Below are 12,443 nucleotides of genomic sequence, written 5' to 3'. Positions count from 1 at the left end.
TGGTTAACCATCAAAAATCAAATCAGGAAGGCAAGGCAGAGTTTCTTAGCATCAGAGTAAAAGATGTTGGATAGTAATGAGGCTTCAGAGGAGTTTTGGAAAGTGCCCCAACTTCATAAGGAGCATCTCTTCCTAGTGCCAGTAAGGTATCAGCTGGGGCCACTTGTATGGTGGATCTAAATAGCATTGGTACTACACTCTCCCCCAGTTTCTCAATCTATAGAAATCACACACCAAGATTTCTCAGAATTTTTTTGTATTTTCAAGGAGATACTTGTTTTTATTTTTTCTTTCCATCCCTTTCCTTTCTTCTTTTTCTTTTTCTTTGGGAATCTCTGTTATACACCACAATGGCAAGATATGAAATCTAGTCCATTCTTCAAGTTTAAAATACACCTACTTAACCCCCAACACATTCTCATATAAAGTGACCATGACCCTGGTTGACCTCGCTAGTGATTTTTGGAAATGAGCAAGAGGAGAGGTTCACACAATAGCATGGGAAAATAAGTATAGTAGAAATTATCTCATCCCTGGAGATTCCATTATTCCTCTCTTCAGCCTCCTTTCTCATTCATCTTTTCCATTTCCTTTTGGGCGTACAAACCCCAAAGGTTTGTCTTTTCTTAGACAAAAGAGTTCTCTTCCACATCAGCTATAATATCTTTTATTGATGTTTATTCCCTCTGCTAAGTTCTCATCTTTCTTAAGGGAACATAAGGCAGTTTTTTGATTACCATTTTCTCTCTAAGAGAAATTCTTATTTGACCAAAAAAGACAGTCAAATAAATTTGATCTTAAGTACTGGTGACCAGGATAGTCTGGTGCTCAAATGATTCAGAATTTCTCTTGAATGATGCTAAGTAAACACTTAGCAGGGTTTTTTAAATAAACCATTTCCCTTATTTTTAACATTTTAAGTAAAAGGTTTTATGAGTCTAATGATAGGCAAGTTTCAAATAGTCAAGTTTAGAAGTGCCTGGGTGACTCAGTCAGTTGACACACTCAGTTTCAGCTCAGGTTGTGATCTAATGGTTCATGAGCTCAAGCCCTGCATCAAGCTCTGTGCTGACAGTTTGGAGCCTGCTTGGGATTCTTTCTCTCCCTCTCTCTCTGCCCCTCCCATGCTCTCTCTCTCTCTCAAAATAAATAAACTTTTAAAAAATTTAGAAAACAGTCAAGTGTAGCTTTCCTTGTGTTTATTGCATTTTCAAGGGAAGTCCGAGCATACAGATTTTACAAGACACTGTGTTCTCATCAGCAATACTTTTGTTGAAATATCTAATAGAATATGATTTTTTTTCTGCAAAGAATCCCACAGGAGATCTGAATCTATTTTAATTTCTTCTTTGTTGGCTCCAGTTTCTGAAAAATACTTTTTAACCATCTGCCTTGATTCCAAGAGTGGCCCTTATATAAAATTGGTGACTCCCTGTACTCTGGCCATTGCTTCCAAGAAGTATTGTGATGGTAACTTTTGTCAAAGTTAATTGTGGCTGCCAGTATAAATTGAGGCACAATTGACAGGAATCCAAGAATTTTGCTTCTGATTTTGTTGTGCAGAAAAAGGTGATTCATTTAACCAAAATTTTTGCTGATTGTGCCAAAAATAGTCTGTCTCTGTGCAAAAGGAAAATTCACTTCTTTAATATTCTTTATTTTAAAACATTTTTGATGTCATTGGTATTTCTAAAGAAAGCAAAGTACGTCAACTTCATGCAGAAAAGTGTAATTCTCAGTTTTCAGGAGGATACTATTTGAAGCATTGTAGTTTTATTCTATTTCTCTTTAGTTTTATCAATTTCTGATTTATTCTTTTTTAAATTTAAATTTTTGCTGGTTAACATGTAGTGCAATATTGGTTTCAGGAGAATTCAGTGAGGAAAATTCACTTTTGGTATATGTTATCATGATAGTAGCCAGCAGTACTTTTTAGAATAAGAGCTACCTTATTCAACCACATTAACAGCAAAATATTCCGGGTATTGAAAACTAGGGAGAAGGAGAGGTGAAAAGGTAAGGAATAAGTAAAATAGCCAGTAGGGTAAAATAAAAGAAAAGTATACTATATTGTACTTCCATGTTCAAGCATAAAACTGACTGACTTTTTATAGAAGTTTTTTCTGACACTTACCTACAAATCTTTTTGGTGATTTAAAATACTGAACATATTTGCATGTAGTTTCCTTTAGTGTTGCCCGGAATTGGGGCACTTGGCTGGAGAAAGTTGATACAATATCACAAAAGAAAAGATAATATGAAACTAAAAATTGCTGAAGCATGTCCCAATAATTTACTGTCAATGAACCAGGGCAAAAATAAACCTTTCTTGACACCACTGTTGTTTTAATGGCACATTCATTCACTGGCTGAAAACTCTGTGGGTCTGTTTATTCTAAAACTCCAGCACATTAAATAGAAGAAGCAATTAACTGTTTGGTGGTCCATAATTCCACTGGTGGATTAACACGGTTAATCATGCATACTTTTCCCACTTCAATTCCTGAAACATTAAAGAAATACCAGGAGTAATAAAATAGCTTCGAAATACACAGCATAATTTAAACAATAATTTCCGTATATAAAATAGATCTCTGCCATTTGTACCAATGATGAGGACACAGCTGTGTTGCATTAGAAGCTATTCTCCAGAGCAGAAATGAACAGAACAAGACCAGATCGTGGGCTGAAGTGGGATGGGGGAAACCTGACTAAGGCAGTAAGGTTGCTTGCTTCTTTCTTCCCCTTGGGAAGGGAAGAGGAGACCAGATCAATGAGTATGTGGCAATTTGGAAGCCCTATCCAGGTGTCACAGCTCTAAGAGATAAGTGTTGTCCACAACCCTTTGGGGAAGCACTCTTCTCAGAGCCAAGTGAAGGTTGTCAGGTTCTTCTTTGGAAGAATGGTGCAAGCTGAAACAAAGAACTATGGGAATAGATATGGGCAGGAAGAAGAAAGACTTAGCTCTCCAAGCCAGCCAGCTGAACCCTCAGGATTAGCCACTAATCCTGCAGAGAGCTAGAGAGCCACAGAAAATCAAGGGTCTTCTGCAGCCAATTTAGACAACTGTAATTTTTCCCATGGGGGCCCAGTGTACAATGGCAGCAAAGAGTAGGCTCCTTGGTAGTATATACAGCCTGTTGATTGTATGGGTTTCCCTAAGGGACTTTGGAGACAACTCTTTCCAATGGGCATTGACATTTGACTTCATGCTATCTCCAATCCAGGCTCCAGACAGGTATGCAAGGTGCTTTGGAAAGCTGCAGGGCACAGTGGCCAGGGCCCACATTGCCGAAGCATCATGTCCGTCTGTACCAAGTCGCAGTACAAGGAACATGTGATTGAGACCCTACATAGGGCCAAGTTCAAGTTCCCTGGCTTCCAGAAGATCCATATTTCTAAGAAATGGGGCTTTACTAAGTTACATGTATATGAATTTGAAGACATGGTGGCTGAAAAGCCATCCCAGATGGCTATGGAGTCAAATACATCCCTAACGATGGCCCCTTGGACAAATGGCAGGTTCTGCATTCATGAAAACCTTGGCACTGCCCTCCCCTGTTCATCCCCAGCAATAAATCTTACTTCTTGTCTGAAACGAGAAAAGTAGGAAAGGAAGAAAAAAAGAAAGGGAGAAAGGGAGGAAGGAAGGAAGGAAGGAAGGAAGGAAGGAAGGAAGGAAGGAAGGAAGGAAGAGAAAGAAAAGAAAGAAAGAAAGAAAGAAAGAAAGAAAGAACGAAAGAAAGAAAGGAAGGAAGGAAGGAAGGAAGGAAGGAAGGAAGGAAGGAAGAGAAAGAAAAGAAAGAAAGAAAGAAAGAAAGAAAGAAAGAAAGAAAGAAAGAAAGAAAGAAAGGAAGGAAGGAAGGAAGGAAGGAAGGAAGGAAGGAAGGAAGGAAGAAAATCAAGGGTCTTAGTAGAAGGAGCATTGAGGCTCATTCTTATATGAAGTTGGTTCATTGGAGAGATCTAGCCTGATGGCGATAGAATAAAATTCCATTCTGAATATTCAGGAGTATTTCTAGAGATATGTTACTCATTTAGAGGACCTCCTGATATACCAAGGGCCTGTATTCCAGTGTCCCAGAGCCCGAGTGGCAGGTATTATTAGTACCGGTATCTAGGTCTAGATTGTAGCTACCAGAGAACTATAGTTTTGATACAGCACAGGGAATGATTTGACTATATTACAAATTAAATTATATACATTTCCATAAAATATAAATGTTGAAAAAGTGAAATTCTAAAGTTAGCCTAAATTATAATATTATCTTTATATGGGCTTTGTGTTCTTATTCCTTTTGATCCTGAAGAAAGAGTAAAGAATATTTTCTTTCCCTAGTGTCCCTGGGTTGGATTTTTAAAATGTTTGTGTATTTATTTTGAGAGAGAGAGAGAGAGAGAATCCCAAGCAGGTTCCATGATGTCAGCATGGAGTCTGATGTGGTGTTTTAACCCATGAAGTCAAGAATTGGATGCTTAGCCAAGTGAGCCACACCAGTGCCCCCTTGGGTTTGATGATTTGAGACCTGGGTATACAGCCTGGCAAGTAGGAAATAATTATATCCTGCTTTAGGATAACAAAGAAGATATTTTTTTCACATTCAAACTAGATGATGCTGATCCCATATCCCACCTGTTACAAGAGTATCTCTCTTCTCTATCTAAGATCTCTCTCTGGTAATAACTGCAACTTCAGGGATGCTTTGTAAGACCAAGTTAGTACAAAGAGTCAGCTCTGGTTATTGTTCTGTTTTTCACTATATTGCTACCATATCAGATCATGAAAACTCAGCTGGTCTTGCCATCCTAATATCTGCCTCGTCTGCTGATGGGCAGTCTGCCTTGAATAGAACAGGTGCCTCAACACTGGGCTGGTAATTCAGTAAAATGGTACAATCTTGGCCTCTCTTGAGGCACTTCCTACTGTAGGACTGAGGTATGGCATATACTTGGGTGTATTAGTTTCCTAGAGCTGCTGTAACAAATGACCACAAGCCACGTAGGTTAGAATAAAATAGACTTACCATCTCAGAGTTCTGAAGGCTAGAAATCTGAAATCAAGTTATTTTTCTTTTAATTTTTAAATTGTTTTATTTCTGAGAGACAGAGAGAGACAGCATGAGCAGGGGTGGGTCAGAGAGAGAGAGGGAGACACAGAATCTGAAACAGACTCCAGGCTCTGAGCTGTCAGCACAGAGCCCGACGCGGGGCTCGAACCCACGAACCGTGAGATCATGACCTGAGCTGAAGTCGGATGCTTAACGGACTGAGCCACCCAGGTGCCCCTGAAATCAAGTTATTGACAGGGCTTGCTCTCTGAAGCCTGTAGGGGAGGATCTTCCTAGCTAAGCATCTTCCTAGCTTCTGGTATTGCTAACAATTATTGCTGTTCCTTGGGATTGTAGACACATCCAATCTCTGCCTCTATCATTGCTTGTAGTCTCCTGCATGTGTGTCTGTGTTCACATTTGCCTTATCTTATAGAAACATTAGTCTTCAGATTGGGCCCACCTCAGTCCAAGATGAATTGACCTTACCCTGATTATCAGCAACTTTATTATTTAACTTTCTTCATAATTTGCATCTGGCTCTATGTTCTGTCCACTGACTTGCACCGTGATTTCAGCTTCACAGAAAAGAACTTCATTGACCTGATGTCCTTCATCTTCCAGACAGTTCAATTCAAAGAGTTTTTTTTCTTTTTCTTTTGGCATGGCATCTTTTATGTCTGCTAATGCAGACTGATATACTCTTCTATGGACACTGAATTAACTTCTTAAGTTCGACACTAGCCTAGCTATATGCCTATAAGAAGTATGGTTATATTCTAAAAGAGTTGAGAAGTTTGAAAATATACTGAAAAAAATCTTATCCCAGTTGAATTGAAGAATTAATTAATTTCTTTAATCATTTAATCTAGTAGTGTCTAATACAATTTTCTGTGAAGATGGTAAAGTTTTATTTCTGCACTGGCCAATTCAATAGCCAGTCCCCACATAGGCTTATTGAGTACTTGAAATGCAGCTGATGTAGCAGAACAACTGAATTTGTAATTTTATTTAATTTTAATTAATTTTCATTTAAATTTAAATAGCAACATGTAATTAGTGGTTACTGGATTGGACAGCACAGATCTACTCCATTCCGTTAACATAAAGGAGTATGTGACAGAACAACACTTAAAACTTCAGGAGCAAATAATCAAATTGAATTCATTTGTTATGGTAAGAACTTTACAGGATCTTAAGAGTTAAAAAAAAGAAAAGATGAACTGGATATGGGAGTCTGACCAAATAATTCTAGGGTAAAATGAGTGAAGTCCATCATCATTTATGTGTTGTTGAAGACTGACATCTTCATTTTTCTAGGTTCAAGCATACTTCAAGTGCTATGGGAAACCTGACAAAGGTGAAAACGTTTAAAGTGTATTTAGCCATGTTTTCTAGAAGCCAGATGAGATCCTGGAGAAGCCAAGAAACTAGCCTTTCTTGATGAGTACCTCAGCCACTTGATAAAACTTCTTCATTCTCGTTTGAAGCTACTGCACTAGTAGAAGATAGATTAAGGTATTATCTTCACATTTTCAAATTGTCTCTTTTAATTTCTCTGAGTCCAATTTAGTGTTTTCTTTAGATAAATTGCTTCATTAGCATTCATGTGCAAAATGCTATCCAGACATTAAAAATATAAGATGTCAAAGTTGAGGTAATGTATCTGATTGGGAGATTATCTTGCTCCTGAACTGGAAATCCAAAGAAAACAAAGAAAGAGAGAGCAGTTAAGCAGAGACATGTTATTGACCCAGGGAGCATGTCCATCATAAAGCCTGGGGAAATATTTTCTTATGCCACACAAAGATGAATTACTTTATGAAGAACTTCAATTAGTTTGATTCAACTTTAAGATGTTAGGGCTTCTGAGTTCCAAATGTTTCTGTAGTTGTCAAGAAATCCTGGCAGAGAAAAGTTTTAATTAAAGATAGCTGAATCTGGAATTAGTATAACTTATGTTTCGATCTCATGGGATAGCTCTGGAGAAGATGTAGGTGTACCGAGGAGACAGGCAAAAAGAAATGAATGAGTTGATAAATAATTTAAAACATAAAGTGTTCTAATACCTAAATGCATATAAACTTATATAGGCACAAACTCCTCAGTCTTTTTCTTTCTGAATTCTGTCCCAAAGACCAAGTAATTTCCAGCTTATATGAATTTGGATGTCCATATATTTACATAATGGCTTTCCAATTATTCCCCCAAATGATTTTTTAAGAATACGCTTGTAAATGAAATCCTCAATTTCCTTAGATAGAAACCAGCTCCTCTGAAATGTAAACTTAGGGTAATGTGCTTTATTAAAACAAAATACTAAGTGTGTGTGTGTTTAGGTGGCTAAGGAGGCCTTACTATCTCTCTCTCCTTTCCTCCCTCATTCCTTTCTTCTTTCATTCTTTCTATCATATTGCATCCTAGATGTTGGTGAAAATTATGAGGATTGACTGAGAAAATATGTTATTTTAATATTTTGCCTTTCAAAATATTAGTGAAATCTACAGTGTCCAAACCAAGCTTGAATAGGAGTGTTGCCTGATTTCTATGGTGAGGTGGGAATCAAATGGTTACAAAACCTACTCCTCCTTTGTTGGCCATCCCTCATACTCATCTAAGACAAGAATGCTTTTGTTTTCATTCTCAGCTTCTCCTTTTATATATCTTATTAAGTCCTTTATTTTGCATAGAGATGAGGAGATGTTTTACTGTTCATATCAGTGTCACTTGCCAGGAAACTGATTTATCATATGTGACACTAGAAAAAATAAAACACTAATTTATATTCATGAAGCCCTCATTTGTGCTTTCTAAACAGATATAATACAATCTGTCTAACCTCCCCAGGATGTTCGAGAGCCTTGTCATTTTGTGACATTTTCTGTCCAGTATAAATAGGAGAAAAATAGCAACTGAAAGGTAAAAATGCTACAAATAAAACGGAATTGAATATCTTTTAGATAAATGAAAATTAGAAGGAATTACTACGTAATGTTTTAGTTCCTAAACTTAATTTTATAATATGTCAGAAGGTGGAATAGAAAACTTTGACTTGAAATTTGAGGATTATCATGACATTTCTCTCATGTACAAAGCGATATTGAAATTGACAAATAAGCAAACAAAAACCAAAAAACACTCATCAATAATAACTAGCACATTCAATACAGAGACCTGTATAAGAGCATCACCTGAAAGCTTACAATGTGCCAAATCTTTTCTTTTTTTTTTAGATAGCTTGTAAAATTTTATCATAATGCATATCTCACCCAACCAAACAGAAATAAATAACATATGTCATTTTTTTCAATTAATGCCATAACATTCAAGTTTCCCAGTGAAGGCAAATAGGATCAAATAGTTTTAAGTCTCACATTAAAGATCACTTTCTTAGAACAAGTTTCCCCAAGTTGCCAGACTTGGCTCATTCCCCTGACATTACCTTTGCAGCCTTATTTCCCCGGTAGAGCTTTGTACAATTGAAGTGTAGGCAGTACTTTTGCAAACATTTATCTCATAGTTGTCATTATTAAACCAAACTCTACGATGGAGACACTGCATTGATTCTGTTCCCTCTACACATCCAAGGCTGAACACAAGACCTCCCTGATATGTATACCGTACTTGCTCAAAAAAAACCCATTTTTAATTAATGACTTATGATTCTTACAATTACCTTTAAGGTATTAAAACATTTCACCTTTGCATATGGAGAGAGATCACTCACTCTGAAGGGAATTGGCTTCTGGGGTAAACCTACCCGTCTGGCCCAGCATATCACAACATCAGATTCTGTCAAGGGCCTGAGGTTACATTCCTTTATATTTGCAATTATATCCTGGAAATAAAAGCAGTGAGTGATGTGTGGTTAAAATATTTATTTATGTGATGAGGTTACAATTAAGCTTACTCTGTGACTAAGCCAATTCTTCTTCAAAACTAAGAAAAATAAAATGCGGTTGAACAGGGAGATGACAGTATCCTTGGCCAAGAGTTGAGCAGGCATAGGCAGCTTCAAGGTTGAAATCCAATACTAAACAATTTCCTGTCTCAGCAGGGCAAAACAAAGTAAATTGAAATAGGATAAGAAGCTTTTGTGAAGGGTGAGTTGGAATATAGTTTGTTGGTAAACATGCCAACCAAGAGGCTGATGATGAATCTGGTCTTCTGGAGTGTTGAATGCAAGCACTCTTGAGGTATCACTAAAAAGCTCTGATAAACAGAGAACTCAGTTTGTTATTCACAAGGTCAAGGAGAAGGGAGGGCAAGTCAGGATATTTTTGAGGCTTTAGAGTCTGATTTCAGGGTTAAGACTGAGTAAGAATCATAATAGAATAAATAATGCTTTCTGTGAACAAAGGAACACAGATATCCAAGGTATGGAAACAACTTAATTGTCTGTCATAGATAAATGGATCAAGAAAATGTGGTATATTTGTAGAATGGAATATTATTTAGCCTTTAAAAAGTAGGAAATCCTGCTATTTGTAGCAACATGGATGGACTTTGAGGGAATTATGCTAAGTGAAATAAGCCAGGCAGAGTGAACTCATAGAGACAGAGAGAGTAGAAAAGTAGTTGCCATGGGTTGTGGAGGGTGATGAGAGAAATAGGGAGAGGTTGGTAAAATACTGCAAACTTTCAGGGGCGCCTGGGCGGCTCAGTCACTCAGGTTATGATTTCACGTTTCGTGAGTATGAGCCACGTGCCCGGCTCCATGCTTACAACTCAGGGCCTGGAGCCTGCTTTGGTTTGGTGTCTCCCTCTCTCTCTGCCCCTGCCCCGCTCATGCTCTGTCTCTCAAAAATAAATAAAAAACATTAAAAAAATTTTTCCTAAGCTACAATATTTCAGTTCTAGGATGAATAAGGTCTGAGGAACTAATGTGTAACATAGTGATTATAGCTGATAACACTGTATTGTATGCCAAAATTTGCTGAGAGAGTAGAACATAAAGTTCTCACCAAAGAAAAGAAAAAGGGTAAATATGTGAAGAGATGGATGTGTTAATTAACTAGATGATGGAAATCTTTTTACAACGTATATGTATATTAAATCATCACATGCACACTTTAAATCGCTGACAATTTAATTTGTCAACTATACATCAAGAAAACAAAAAGAAATTGATGGGTACAGCAAGGAAAGGGTGCTATGGTAAGGTTTCCAAGAATCTCAGAGACTAAACTGTCATTTGATGCTATCTGTTGAAAAGCTGGACAGTCTGTTATTAGATGCAATCAGATTTTGGAGAAATTTCCATAATGAACAGTGAAGTTATCTGCAACTTTTAACTTCATGGGCAAGAGTTTCCTGGAATAGAAAAATCCTGTTGATGAAGACAGTCAAGTGGTTAGATCCTGCTAAAAGTAGACAGTGTTCTGCATGTGTGTGGATAGTTTCAGGTCTCTGACTCTTCTTGCTCAATGACATTGTTCTGTTTCAGAAAAAGGAGACCCATTGGAGGAGCACTGTAAAAATAATAACCTTACTTCAGAGTTGTAAAAGTCTGCAGTGGAAAAGAGCTATGTCTTTCAACCCACCTACTCTATCATGAGAAAGACTAATTACTTATCCTCTACTTCAGAGTGGCCATTAGGGCTCATGAATTTAAATCTCCTCACTCCTCGATTTCTAATGAAATAAATATAAAGCAGTGAACAGGTACTAGAGCAGAAAAAGAGAGGAAATAGCAGATCCTACATTTACTTGTTTAATTCATATGCTTAGAGGCCTCCAGAAATATTTGGTGGGGAAAATTATTTGTAGTGGGAACAGATAACATAAATTTATAAGGTTAGTTATTAATGCATATGCATAATATAATAACAGTATAAGCAGTATAATATTTCTGAAAGGTGTGTGGGGAAATGCTATTAAGTGGGCAGCTATAGTTTATTTTGTCTTATTATATGCTTGGTTAAAAATGGTCATTCTCATAATCAAATAAATACTAGGTGAAGTAAATGTTGTGATTCAATTTTAAAACATGAAAAATGTTTTAATAAAATACTTATTTAATTTGGGAGGGAAATATTACAACTTGACAAATGCGTTAAAATGCTAAGCAGAATTCCGAAAAGAAAGTCAGTATGTCAAGAACCCTCCACGGAATGGGAGGCTGGCAAATCCTCCTGTTCTGAACTAAGGAGCCAAGAAAAACACATTAAATTTCTTACGGTTACAAAATTCTACATGGACACGCACCCGACCAACAGAGGTCAGATGGTAGCAATAGCATCACCATTATTTTAAGTGATGTAAAAGGAGCTGAACTGGTGTGGGTATGCATGGAGTACCTCCTTCCTCTTGGCCCTAAGAGGACCAACCCCTCTTCTTCCCCACATGCATCCCTCTGATGTGATGGCGTCAAGTCCATGTAAAAGCAGAAGTCACAAACTCCAATGTCCACAGAGAACAGGAACTCAACAGGAGATGGTGACGTGGGCCACAGTTAGATGAAGGTGTGCGCTCAGGAATGGTGGTAACCTGGTGACTTAGAAGGAGCACAGCTACCCAGATCTAGCTGATGGTTCTCATGTAGGAATATATGTTTAGCGTGCCAAAAGTTTCAATGTTTCAAGAAATGCTAGCAATTCAGATTTTTATATACTAGTTTTCTATTTATAAAGCATATTTAATTGCGAAAAACAATCCCACACACCTGCAGGTTCAACTTTGTGGGCCTCATCTCATTTGAATAGCTGAATTCTAAAGACATAATGACCAAGATATGATTGTCTTTGTCCCTTGCTCCTCTCTTGTGTCAGAAATCAGGCCATTGCATCCTCTCCTGCCTACAGCAGGGTCTGAATTTCCATTGTTGGTGACACATTATTCTTTTAGAACAGAGGACCTTTAGTTCACTGTTAAACATGAAAATATCTCTGGTTATTAACTTATTGAGGGAATAAAATAAATCTAAACTAGTAGAAGCTTCTGTGGAAGCTTCTGGGAAGCGTCTCTTCTCCTCTGGGAAGAGAGCAAAGCTTTGGGGAAGCGGTTCCACTGTGTTAAAAAATCACTGCTTCAAAATGCAGATGCCCCTGGCTGCCGCCCTAGCGATCTGAATTCTTGAGATCTAGAGAGAGGCTGAAATGCCTGCTCAGTAAGCACGCCTGTGTAATTCTCAAAAACAGAAACCCAAGCAGCAGTTCTCAAACTTTAGTGAGTATCAGAGTCACCTGGAGAGCTTGTCCTGGCACGAAATTCTGGTCTCCATGGCCAGAGCTTCCGATTCAGTAGGGCTGGGGTGGGGTCTGGGAATTTGCATTTCTAGCACATGTCCAGGTGATGTGGATGCTGCTGGTCTGGGGATCACACTGCATGGAGGCAGGTTGTCTGGGGGTGAGCATGGTAAGTGCACACAAGGGCTACAAGTGAGAATGGAAGACG

General features: G+C 37.8%; 1 non-coding gene across 1 annotated transcript; it reads left to right on the top strand.

Annotated features, from left to right (window-relative positions):
• The first annotated feature begins 3,047 nt into the window (after nucleotides 1-3,047).
• LOC120231048 lies at nucleotides 3,048-3,180 on the top strand. Its single transcript, XR_005528250.1, has one exon. It is a non-coding gene; the product is annotated as a small nucleolar RNA SNORA70 (small nucleolar RNA).
• The last annotated feature ends 9,263 nt before the right edge of the window (nucleotides 3,181-12,443 follow it).

The sequence above is a fragment of the Hyaena hyaena genome, unplaced genomic scaffold (assembly GCF_003009895.1).
Source record: "Hyaena hyaena isolate Hyena2069 unplaced genomic scaffold, ASM300989v1 scaffold_52, whole genome shotgun sequence".
Taxonomy (NCBI): Eukaryota; Metazoa; Chordata; class Mammalia; order Carnivora; family Hyaenidae; genus Hyaena; species Hyaena hyaena.
This window is presented reverse-complemented; position numbering and strand designations above follow the sequence as displayed.